General features: G+C 41.3%; 1 protein-coding gene across 18 annotated transcripts in view; it reads left to right on the top strand.

The window, feature by feature from the left end:
* SPIN1 (spindlin 1) overlaps positions 1 to 13225 on the top strand; it is a 117108-nt gene that overhangs the window by 53165 nt on the left and 50718 nt on the right. For 4 of the 18 annotated variants that reach the window (XM_038402268.2, XM_043514757.1, XM_043514758.1 and 1 more), the window contains one exon: positions 6981 to 7079. The exons of the other annotated variants lie outside the window; for them this stretch is intronic. The gene's annotated coding sequence lies outside the window, so the exon portion shown is untranslated. The remainder of the gene's footprint in view (positions 1 to 6980; positions 7080 to 13225) is intronic. 18 annotated transcript variants of the gene reach the window in all.

Below are 13225 nucleotides of genomic sequence, written 5' to 3'. Positions count from 1 at the left end.
GGGCCAGCATTCCAGATCATAGTTAGATGATCAAATAGTAAAATAGTTACAAAACCAACAATAAAAAAAACATGCGGAAGATAGATTTTTTTTTTTTTTTCCCCCAGGTGAAAGTGAACTGTTTGCAGAGCCATTGGCCATTATCTTTGAAAACTCATGGCGATCGGGGGGAGGCCCCGGACGACTGGAAAAAGGCTAATGTAGTGCCCATCTATAAAAAAGGGGAGGAGGAGGATCCGGGGAACGACAGGCCAGTCAATCTCACCTCAGTCCCTGGAAAAATCATTGTGCAGGTCCTCAAGGATTCAATTCTGAAGCATTTAGGGGAAAGGAAGGTGATCAGGAACAGTCAGCATGGATTCAACAAGGGCAAGTCATGCCTGACTAATCTAATTGCCTTCTATGACGAGATAACTGGCTCTGTGGATGAGGGGAAAGCAGTGGACGTGTTATTCCTTGACTTTAGCAAAGCTTTTGATACGGTCTCCCACAGTATTCTTGCCAGCAAGTTAAAAAAGTACGGATTGGATGAATGGACTATAAGGTGGCTAGATTGTCAGGCTCAATGGGTAGTGATCAATGGCTCCATGTCTAGTTGGCAGCGGGTATCAAGCGGAGTGCCTCAAGGGTCAGTCCTTGGGCCGGTTTTGTTCAATATCTTCATTAATGATCTGGACGATGGCGTGGACTGCACTCTCAGTAAGTTTGCAGATGACACTAAACTAGGTGGAATAGTAGATACGCTGGAGGGTAGGGATAGGAGGGACCTAGACATATTAGAGGATTGGGCCAAAAGACATTTGATGAGGTTCAACAAGGACAAGTGCAGAGTCGTGCACTTAGAACGGAAGAATCCCATGCACTGCTACAGACTAGGGACCGAATGGCTAGGCAGCAGTTCTGCAGAAAAGGACCTAGGAGTTACAGTGGACAAGAAGCTGGATATGAGTCAACAGTGTGCCCTTGTGGCCAAGAAGGCCAGTGGCATTTTGGGCTGTATAAGTAGGGGCATTTCCAGCAGATCGAGGGACGTGATCATTCCCCTCTATTTGACATTGGTGAGGCCTCATCTGGAGTACTGTGTCCAGTTTTGGACCCCACACTACAAGAAGAATGTGGAAAAATTGGAAAGTGTCCAGCGGAGGGCAACAAAAATGATTAGGGGTCCGGAACACATGATTTATGAGGAGAGGCTGAGGGAACTGGGATTGTTTAGTCTACAGAAGAGAAGAATGACTGGGGATTTGATAGCTGCTTTCAACTACCTGAAAGGGGGTTCCAAAGAGGATGGATCTAGACTGTTCTCGGTGATAGCAGATGACAGAACAAGGAGTGATGGTCTCAAGTTGCAGTGAGGAGGTTTAGGTTGGATGTTAGGAAAAGCTTTTTCACTAGGAGGGTAGTGAAGCACTGGAATGCGTTACCTAGGGAGATGGTGAAATCTCCTTCCTTTTAGGTTTTTAAGGTCAGGCTTGACAAAGGCCTGGCTGGGATGATTTAGTTGGGGATTGGTCCTGCTTTGAGCAGGGGGTTGGACTAGATGATCTCCTGAGGTCCCTTCCAACCCTGATATTCTATGAGTCTGAGTATTTTAGTAATGTAAATTATGATTGAGGTGCAGTGAGATACAATGCCCATAAAAGCTATAGCTATATATGCCTCATGCACTCTTTCACGGTGCAACAGTGGGATACAGTGTTCCTGCCACATTGAAAAGATTGTGAAAGTATTGAATTGTCCATCCTCAGCTGTGGGTCACCATGCCCTTAACTATGAGGCTGTAATTCACTGCTGCTGCTGGGGGGGTCACCATGCTTTAATGTCCTGGTTTTTGCACCCAACTTCTGTGGCAGTTTGCCATGCCTTGCCGTGCCTCGCCTCCAGTTCCCACCCCAAGTAGATGATTATGGAATGATGAAGGACAACAGCCCAGTTCTGGAAGGGCTGACAGGCAGGAAGGGGCTTCTTGACCCACTACTTCTTTATTTCTACTGCATGATCATCTCCCGCCCCATCTCCATTATATAAGGCCAAAAGGCTCTTTGCTGTGCACCAGTCAAAATTTATCCTGTAATCACTACGATAGATAATGTGCGTTTCCCTGGTCAGACAAGGTGGGTGAGGTGGTAATTTTTATTGGACCAACTTCTGTTGGTGAGAGAGACAAGCTTTGGAGCTGCACAGAACTCTTCTGAAGTTAAGCTTTTGAAAGCTTGTCTCTCACCAACAGAAGTTGGTCCAATAAAAGATACTCACCCACCTTGTCTCTTTAATATCTGTGACCAGCACAGCTGCTATAACAAGACTTCACTTTCCTTGATGTCAGAGTGTTGTTTCTAACTAGGAGAGTTCTGAAAGAGTCGCTTCCTCACTGGACAGTGAAATCCAGGCAGGCATAGTCTCAGCCCTCTTCTTCAGGCATGAAAACCACTGGGGGCATCAGGCAAACAAGAATAAATAAATAAAATAAGAACTGTTATCTGACACCCTAAATATCTCTGCATGTTTTTTGACACGCAAAGCTAACTTGGGTGGATAGTATTGCGAGTATTGTCCCTCTCAGCCTATTTAAAAAAAAAAAAAAAAAAAGCACTACCTAAAGGCTTCTTCCTGGGCATGCAGACAGCCATCCCATCTATGGGAGTAATACAACCTGTCTCTTCTCTGAAAAGGAAACAAGGCCTTTATCTACCTCTCCTCAGGGTGGAGATAGACACACGTCTACAAATTTCAGAGGGGTAGCCGTGTTAGTCTGTATCAGCAAAAACAACGAGGAGTCCTTGTGGCACCTTAGAGACTAACAAATTTATTTGGGCATAAGCTTTCATGGGCTAGAACTCGCTTCATCACATGCATGGAATGAAAAATACTGTAGGCAGATATAAATATACAGCACATGAAAAGATGGGAGTTCCCTTACCAAGCGGGAGGTGGGGGGAATGGGTGTCAGTGCTAACGAGGCCAAATCAGTCAGGGTGGATGTGGCAGTTGACAAGGAGGTATGAGTATCAACAGAGAGAAAAATTACTTTTTTTAGTGACCCAGCCACTTCCAGTCTTTACTCAGGCCTAATTTGATGATGTCAGGTTTGCAAATTAATTCCAGTTCTGCAGTTTCTCATTGAAGTCTGTTTTTGAAGGTTTTTTGTTGAAGAATGGCCACTTCTAAGTCTGTTACTGAGTGTCCAGGAAGATTGAAGTGCTCTCCTACTGGTTTTTGAATGTTACAATTCTTGATGTTTGATTTGTGTCTATTTATTCTTTTGCATAGAGACTGTCCAGTTTGTCCAATGTATATGGCAGAGGGGCATTCTGGCACATGATGGCATATATCACATTGGTAGATGTGCAGGTGAACGAGCCTCTGATGGTGTGGCTGATGTTGTTAGGTCCTATGATGGTGACCCTTGACTAGATATGCGGACAGAGTTGTCAACAGGGTTTGTTGCATGGATTGGTTCCTGGGTTAGTGTTTCTGTTGTGTGGTGTGTAGTTGCTGGTGAGTATTTGCTTCAGGTTGGGGGGCTGTCTAAGCGAGGGCTGGCGTGTCTCCCAAGGTCTGTGAGTGAGGGATCGTCCTTCAGGATAGGTTGTAGATCCTTGATGATGCACTGGAGAGGTTTTAGTTGGGGGCTGTAAGTGATGGCTAGTGGTGTTCTGTTACTTTCTTTGTTGGGCTTGTTGGTCCTGTCCTGTAGTAGGTGACTTCTGTGTCCCCTTCTGGCTCTGTCAATCTGTTTCTTCACTTCACCAGGTGGGTATTGTAGTTTTAAGAACGCTTGAGGGAGATCCTGTAGGCGTTTCTCTGTCTGAGGGGTTGGCGCAAATGCGGTTGTCTTAAGACTTGGCTGTAGACAATGGATCATGTGGTGTGGTCTGGATGAAAGCTGGAAGCATGTAAGTAAATATAGCGGTTAGTGGGTTTCCAGTATAGGGTGGTGTGACCATTGCTTATTTGCACTGTAATGTCCAGGAAGTGGATCTCTTATGTGGACTGATCCAGGCTGAGGTTGATGGTGGGGTGGAAATTGTTGAAATCCTGGTGGAAGTCCTCAAGGGCCTCCTTCCCATTGGTCCTGATGATGATGATGTCATCAATGCAGCACAAGTAGAGTAGGGGCATTAGAGGACGAGAGCTGAGGAAGCGTTGTTCTAAGTCAGCCATAAAAATGTTGGCATACTGTAGGGCCATGCGGGTACCCATAGCAGTGCCGCTGACTTGTAGGTATAAATCATCCCCAAATCTGAAATAGTTGTGGGTGAGGACGAAGTTTCTTGCTGCAGGATAGACAAGAGGAGCTGAGATATTTTATCAAAGGGAAGTCCCATTAAAACACTTCTGTCTATTTTTCATTAGTGATCTCTTGTGTGGATATTCTTAGCTGACCCATGCTCACTTGAGGCTGCTTTGGAACTTCTCTTATCCTCCCCTCGGTGAAAGCATCTCTCCCCAGGAGGATTCTCAGATCATGCAGATGGTGGGTGAGTCAGAGAGGATTCAAGTCAGGGTTTCCAATAAGCAAACTCATCAGGACACTTATCACCACAGATGCAAGGCTGGAGGGAGGAGGTCAAGGCCTATCCAAGGGAGCTGGTCCAAACAAGAGAACAAGCACAGTGTAGACTGGTGAGAGATCAGGACAGTCCAGTATGATATCAGGCTCTGCTCCCATATCTGGACTTCTCTCGTGCTGACTGACAGACAACACCTCTGCCATGTCGTATGTCAGCAGACAAAGGAGAACAAAATCTACACACTGTCAAAGAGAAGCTTATGTCCTATGACTTGAGCTCAGAAGAATCTGCAGTCAGTCTGCTCCCTTTGCATCCACTGGAAAGTGAATGTAACGACACAGCAGGCAAAAGGTAGATCATACAGAATGGGGACTATACCGAGAGGTCCATTACAGTAACTCCTTGCTTAACGTTATGTTCCTGAAAAATGTGACTTTAAGCGAAACGATGTTAAGCGAATCCAATTTCCCCATAAGAATTAATGTAAAGGGAGGGGTTAGATTCCAGGGAAATTTTTTTCACACATACACACACAGTATAAGTTTTAAACAAACAATTTAATACTGTACACAGCTATGATAATTGTGAAGCTTGGTTGAGGTGGTGAAGTCAAAGGGTGGAAGAGGGTGGGATATTTCCCAGAGAATGCCTTACTGCTAAATGATGAACTAGCTTTTGGCTGAGCCCTCAAGGGTTAACCCATTGTTAATGTAGTCTCACACTCTGCAAGGCAGGACGAATGTAGGAAGGGGAGACAGCATGGTAGACAGAGACACACACCCTGTGTGTGAGAGAGAGATGCGCATTGCCCCTTTAAGTAGGCTGAAACCACTCTAAGTACACTGCCTTGTTAATTAATTAGCAAGTTGAGACACTAGCTGCTCCCAGGAAGCTCCCGCCTGAGCCCTGTCATGTGGTAGTGCCCCCCAACTCCCTATGGAGATGGGGTAAGTGGGGTGCAAGAGCAGGGGGAAGGGGACACCCTGACATTAGTGCCCCTCTTCCCCCCCCCCCCCCCCACACGGCAAGCAGGAGGCTCCGGGGAGCAGCACCAAGGCAGAGGGAAGGAGCAGCACAAGGCATTGTGGGGAGGGACAGCTGAACTGCCAGCAATTGATAGGCTACTGGGCAGCTGCCGCACAGGAAACTTAGGGGGGCTGCCAGTCCACCCTGGTTCCAAGCCTCCACCAGCTAGCTCCAATGGGCTGCTCTTCCTGCAAGCAGTGGACAAAGCAGGCAGCTGCCAAACGACGTTATAAGGGAGCATTGCACAACTTTAAACCAGCATGTTCTCCAGTTGATCAGCAATGTAACAACGAAACAAAATTAACCTTAACCGGGATGACTTTAAGTGAGGAGTTACTGTACTGGTAAAGGAATTTGGTTTCCTAGCAATAAATCTGTTTGCATCCCATTTGAATCACAAAGATTCAGTGTTCTGCTCTTGCCAGTGAGATTATAAAGTCAAGGCAACAGATGCCTTGCTGCAAAGATGTCTAAAAGGGACTTACTTTTTTTTTTTTTTTTAAATATGCCTTTCCTCTCATCAGAATGCTTTAGAAGAAAAGCAAGACTCCTAGTTCTGGTAGCCCTGTTCTGGCCATGAATACCTTGGTTCTCTGACCTCCTTAACGTGGTACAAATATCTTTCCTCTGCTATCCATCCTGAAGGGATATGCATTACAAAGGCCGGTCGTACATCAGAATCCAAACAGTCAGAGCCTCGCTGCCTAGTTCTTGAACAGACCCTTTAAAGCCAAAGAGGTTATTCAGAGGAGATAATATCCATATTTTAAGGTTCCAGAAATACATTTAACACAACACATTCAAGGGCCTGGGTGGTGGTTAGTCATTGGTACCAGGACAAGGGTCTCTCTCCTACATCTGTGTCAGTATTATAGGCTCTTTGATTTCTTCAGGATGGACTCCGTCTGGGCCCGATAGTTCAGACATTTGAAAAATCAAGTTGCTGCTTCATCTGGCAGATTCTTAATTATAGAAGAGAATTAGTGGATTTCATCCCTCCTAATGTCTGGTGTGCCTTTTTCAGGGTAACATGACTTCTGCATCCTTCCAAAGTACAGAGTTTTTACCTGGTTAACAATTCCCTCACAGGTCCTCTGTTTGAACTCCTTATGAAGATGGTTCCATTACTTTCTAACCAGTAATGTGGCCTTTTTGATAACAATCATGGGAGTTCACAGGGTATCAGAACTGGGAGCAGCTTACCTGGCACCACAGTGCTCTCAACTTAGATACTCATCTTTCCATAAAAATTAAGTGATATTCAGAACCAACCGTGTCTTTGTACCAAAGACTAACTCCAGGCTCTGTAGAGTACCCTGAATACAACGTGATATTCGTTGGATTTCTGTAGAGTTCCCAAAGTATATACTAGTATAGTATATATCGCTGCATAGCTCAATTCAGAAAGACAAATGCTTTCTTTGTTCTTTTATTATCCAGTGTCAAGAGGAAAGACGGCTTCAAAATCTTCCATTTACATAGGGCTAAAATATAGTATCTCGGAAGCATAAGAGTAAAAATCATCTGATGTTGCCTTTGGTAAGTGGGTGTTCCTCACTGTGGTATTCCAGTAATTTTTAGAAATAAGTTACCCCCTTTCACATCTCTGCATAACTATATGTATAGTATACCCCCCCGTTGTCTCAAGTGAACACTGCTATGAAAATCCCAATGTCCTGGGTCTGTGACCTCATTACAAATATAAATAGACAGTTTTATTTTTGTTCTTTTACAACAAAGGAAAAGTTTTCAGGTAATGAAGTCCACAGATCTAACCCACCCCAAATAGGCTGTCAATTGGGGAAAGGTATGATATTATTAATTGTCACTCAGTGGTTTGTTTGCTTTTATGTTTTAAATTGAATTTCATGCTCTTTTGGAGGATTGTTCTATTTACTCTCAGTGCTTACTAGTATAATTAGCTTTTTCCTGGGCTATGGAAGTGTTTCAGTTGGTGGCTTAACAGAGACGGAGCCATATCTCCCTTGCCACAGAATAAGAGATCTGGTTTGCCCCAAAGACTGCATGGATCAGAGACCTAAAGCCATAACTCATTTCTTCTAAATTTACTTTCTTGGAGTAAGGCATGGATAAATTTTCATATTCTGCATCAGGTATATTTCAGTTCAGAATGACTCACTCCAGAAAAAAATGTAAATGAATATTATGGATTCTTGACATTTAACTTGTAACCTGCAACTTCTAATGAAACATTTCACATCTCTAGTTTTAAACTGTGGTCAACTTTAAGCACTTGTAGAAATGGGAAAGGTTTTGGAAGACCAAACTAGAAAAGTCCAAGAGGGAGGAAGCCACTAGAGGGTGCCAAAAGGCCTATTCTTGAATAATTAGGTGTAATTCCACTTTGACACTTACTGGAAAGTGCAGAAATTGGAATGCAGTAAGCAACTCTCTCTTGCATTACTGTGCTATTATTGAATTGTTACAGTGGGGCTCAGAGTAGGCATGTATGTTAATCAGAGAACAGTTAAGCTACATAATTAATTTAGGTATAATGTACGTCTATTTAGATTTTAAAAAAGTCTGTCTAAAGGAAAGTGTTTATTGATTCATTAAAATAACACAACTAAAGGATTTATGGATAAAATGAAATTATTTTGCTGAAAAGGGAAAATTTCTTATGATCTATGCTGTGTTGAGAAGGCATGACTCGTTCTGCTTTGCCTCCTTTCCATTCCTCTGCTGCAGTGTCTTAGAATCCTACTGGAAACAAATTTTTGTGGTAAATCTGGTTATTCTTATTTTCTGCTGTATTAATACTCCAGATGTATCAGATATCAAATTTCTTTAAATATATAAATCTTTGATCCAAATTTTCTGGTGTGTAAATATAAAAAAATGTTGGTCATGCATTCAAAACTGATCAGAATTGTTATACATTTGTTTATGTATAATATGTATATATTTATACATATTTGTTAAACATTCTTAAATCTGAACTGATGGCATTCAGCTCTTTTTTCATAGCTATGAACTAATTTTATGTACAGCTGTTTTCTTTTTAATAAACAATCTTTTTTGTTGCTAGGTAAAATCGAGCAAACGAGGAGTTACCTTAATCCATTTAATGATCCCTGTCCAATTCTTAGTGGACAGCTGTATGGCTATGCACATGTAGTCACAATTGATACTTTGTAGCAACTTCAGAAGAGGTCACTGATAAGTCAGTCCTCCCTCCAGAGTTGAGAAACTTCTGTCACTCCGTGTGCTGAAGTTTGCTTAGCAGGCCACTGGCCCCCTACCTGTTACTTGGAAGGCCTATTCCAAAGAGTTCAAGCCTTGTGTGGTCTGCAGAAAACCGTTTCCCAGCCAGTGTCGCTGTTGGAAGTGCCAGGATGAGAGCCATGCTACAGACGGGTGCTCTATTTCCTGTGCTTTTAAGACCCAGGACAAAGAAACTGAGGGAAGAGTATCATGGCTACATCCTAATGGAGGCAACCCTGAGACCAACCTCAGAACTCTCTTAATGATTGAAGGGAAGCTCTTTAAAGGCTTCTTGTCAAAGTGATTCCCCAGAGCAGAGCCAGAGGAGATTCCTATCCACAGAAGGTTGGTCTGGTATTGATGGTAGAACTTCCCCTTACATTCTCCGATCCCATCTTATTCAGACAGATCTGACCTGTCAACTATGGCACCATTCGGGGACTGCTGAAACTGGCTACCTCATTGTCTGACAGAGCAGTCCTTAATGTCAGCTCCAATCACTCCGGAGGCCTTTGCTATAGCCAGAGACATACTGTGCCTTTTTGCGTGATCAGGCACCAGAGGAGGGGAGACTCCCATTACTTCCTGATACTCAAAACCAGAGGTGATCTGTGACCCATTTTAAACCTTGGAAAAACTCAACAAGTACATCAAGATGATGACATTCCAGTTGGTGTCCCTAGCTATGATTATCCCTTCCCTAGATCCTAGGGAATGGTATGCTGCTTCAACTTGTATGATGAAGCGTACTTCCGTGTGACAATTCATTCTGGCCATAGCAGATTCCTCAGGTTTGTCGTAAAAGACAACTATATGACTTCCTTCCCCAGAATCTCTCATCAATTTCCAGTGCAAAGGAGCTGAGGAAGGGATGGGGCAGGACTCTGCCCTTTATACCCTTGCTTTGCCACATGTGGATCTCAATGATGGCAGGACCACCTCTACAGGTACTGCTAGGGAAAACTCTGTGGCACCAGTTTACAACAAAATAATATACTTGGTCATATGTGTCTTCTCCACCAAAGTATTGTTATCTTGTGTGTGAACATGAGAATGGTAAAATCCGTGAAACAAACTAATGGTTCCCTTCTGGCCATTATCAAGGTATTGTTTTGCACTTTGACTTCATATTTGTTGAGCACGATTACAGTGGTACTGTTGGATAACTATGTTACATGCATTGAACAACAAAAAACCCCACAGCGGTAAAATGCAATCTGTATAACCCATCAAATTGTCTCTTTAGCTATTTAAATGTTAATAATCTAGGAGTGTTGTGTAGGTTAGTTAGATCAGTTGCAGCCTGCTTACTGGAGTTTTACACCTTTATTCCAGTGAGCCACCATGATGTTCAGCTATTGACTAGTGCAAATATTTGTATTTTTTGAGAGGTAATAGTTTTGAAACAAACTGATATCAGAAGAGTAAAAGCTCTTATCTTAAACTACACTTGACAACATTAGATATTAATTTAAATTACTAATTTGACACCTTTTTGAAAAATCTTCCCTAGTTCAGTACTAGCCACAATTATTAAACTAAAAACTTATTTGTTGCATCCGATGAAGTGAGCTGTAGCTCACGAAAGCTTATGCTCTAATAAATTTGTTAGTCTCTAAGGTGCCACAAGTACTCCTTTTCTTTTTGCGAATACAGACTAACACGGCTGCTACTCTGAAATTTGTTGCTTTGAAATTCTAAATTGTTATAAATTGTTATATAAATCCGCTTGTATTTCAGTAGATATTTACTAAACAGCATATTGTTAAAAATACAGTACATCATGCTTCTAGGTTAATGTGGTCTGTAAAGGACTTAAAAATGGCTTGACTTTTTTTTTGTCCCCGTGACGGTTCACTGCAATAAATAGTGTTTGTTTTTATATCAAGATGGCAAGTTTGAGTTAGCTGAGATGAGATGTTGGTAGTTAAACCCAGTTTTTGGTTTGGGTGTGGATGTAAGAGGGTTGACATTGACTAGCTATATTAAACTCTACAAGTAAAGACTGCCTATGTCATGTCTCTGCTAGGTGGTTTTTATCCATGTTTGCAGTGAAGACATAGCCTGTGAGATATAAAGAAGACTCAAACTTCTTGTGAGGGTTTTTTGGTGCTGGCTGGTTTGCCCGTTTAAACACCAGGAATGGCAATTGTGACCTTTTTTGGCTTGTTGAAAGACCCTTTTTTGAAGACATCTCAAAGGTTTATTCTTGCAGCACAAGTGAAATACTAGAGATGGTTGACTCTCTCTAATAGCTCCCTTTATTAAAAATGTTACTGAAAGTAAATGTGTGTTTTGACGTAAGCTAAAACCCAGATTTTTGAACGACTGACTATAAATCCCTTCTCTCAGTTGGTCAGTTTTAACCCTCTTGGATCCTGAGATGATTTTGTTAATTCTCCACTCGTCATGTCCCAGACTAGAAAGGATTTTAATTTCCTTTAAAAAAAAAAAATGAGGAGAAAAATCTTCATGTCTCTTCTGTGCATCATGAAGAAGCAAAAAGGTACAAACCCAGTTGTTTTTCCCGTTGTGTAGGTTACTTTTTAACCAGTTTTAGAGTAGCAAGGGTTGAATTTTATTAATAGGAGCCTTGGCGTATGACAAAATGCGTTTCAGGGAAACTGTTGTGACTCAAAGTAGAGGAGCAAATGTTGTATATGTTAAATGGAAGATAATTTAAACTCCTGCTGTTTAGGCTTCTTGGCTCCAAAGACCAACAAAATAATCTGTAGATTACTCTCCCAAATACAGCCTACAACTTTCCTAAAAATTGCATTTTGCTGAATTCTTAACTGAACTAGTAATACCGACACCACAAGCCAGAGAACTTCATTTGACATTTTCTTTTATTCTAATTTAATCATCCAACTGGTTTCTTATCTTTTCTTTATCTGAATAGTGTTATGTATACTGGCATGTTTGATCATGATAGAACTGGCATAGGTAAGAATATGTACATGACATAAATATAATGTTGTATGTAATCATTTACCCTTCGTCTATTGGCATCAGACCTTTACGCATTTAAGGACATCACCTGGACAAAATAATTCCCCCTGGTGTATTGTGTACTGAAATGATAAACTGTTCCATAAATATTTGGTTATAAATTAGCTATTCCAGTAGTCCTTTGCTTTGTCATAATTACAGATGCAAAGTGCAATTTAACTAGTTGTTACAGTAGTATGATGTTTAAGCAGGCTTAGGTTGCTCATTAAAGATTAATATAATAGTCTTTTATCTCTGTAGGTACGGATTTAAATCCTAATTTGGTTACAAATGAGATGACTATATCTGTTTTCTTTTTAGTTCCAAGAGGACATTTGTCAACAGTGTATGACCAAATAGTCTGGCAAAATTGCCAGCCTTCTCTTGAAGCCCAAAATGGTGACAGGGAGTCATTGTGTATATAGCTCAAGAAGACAAGTGCCTTAACAAACTGCAAGCAAACTTGCACACTACCTGCCCATGCTAATGTGCTGCTTTTTTTGTAATGCTACCAGTACACTTTCCATGTACACCAAATTCACTCCATATTTAAGTGTTACTTTACAATAGTATACTTTTTGGAGTTTAGGGTTCCTTGGATATGACTGTCTTTAATATTACTGGTTAACTGTTGAATCAATATTTAAACTCAAGGACTATTACAAGTAGGCTTTCTACGTTTGAAGTTTGACGTTTTTGGGCATTACGTTACTTTTATAATGCAACGTTTTGCATACAACCTCATGGTGGTTCTTCCTAAAATGTTAAGAAAAATTTGACAGTGGGTTTTACACATTGTAACAGTACATTTTGTATCCAGCTGTAATTTTTTTGCTGTTTTATGCTAAAAACTGCAATTGTTACTATAATATTTTAAGTCTGAAAGAAAACAAGACCCAACCATGTAATTAATGTGAAGACTTGCTCAACAGATGGCTAGCTTGCATGGAGGAATACAATTTAGAAACTTAGAAAAATGCTATATTGATCAGACCCAGGGTTAAGCTAATTGAATATCTTATCAGACTGTGCCCAGTACCAGGTGCTTCATAGAAAGAAGCAAGAAGTCTAATGGACAAGTATAGAATAATTTGCCTATAGGTGAAACTTCTTCATAACAGTTGGTAGTTGCCTTATTTTTGGAAGCGTGGGGGTACATATTGCTTCTAAATGTTTACCCATGTAAACACCTAATCTTTTTTTTTTCTTGAAATCAGCAAAGCTCTTGGCTTCAGTGATGTCTTGTGGCCATGAGTTCCATAGGCTAACTATGCATTATGTACAGAATACTTCCCTTTTTCACTTTAAATTAACTATCTCTTGTCTTATGAGTTTTATGAGAGAAGACAGATAGGGGTGTTGTATATGTCTCTTACCATGTCCAGTTCCTTAAATGAAACATTTCAAATCTTTTTGTTTCTCTACATTTCTATCCTCTTCCCTCCCTCCATCCCTTCCTAGTTTTGCCT

This window comes from Dermochelys coriacea, chromosome 5 (genome assembly GCF_009764565.3).
Source record: "Dermochelys coriacea isolate rDerCor1 chromosome 5, rDerCor1.pri.v4, whole genome shotgun sequence".
NCBI lineage: Eukaryota > Metazoa > Chordata > Testudines > Dermochelyidae > Dermochelys > Dermochelys coriacea.
The sequence above is the reverse complement of the archived record's forward strand: the minus strand, read 5'-3'. Positions and strand labels throughout refer to the sequence as shown.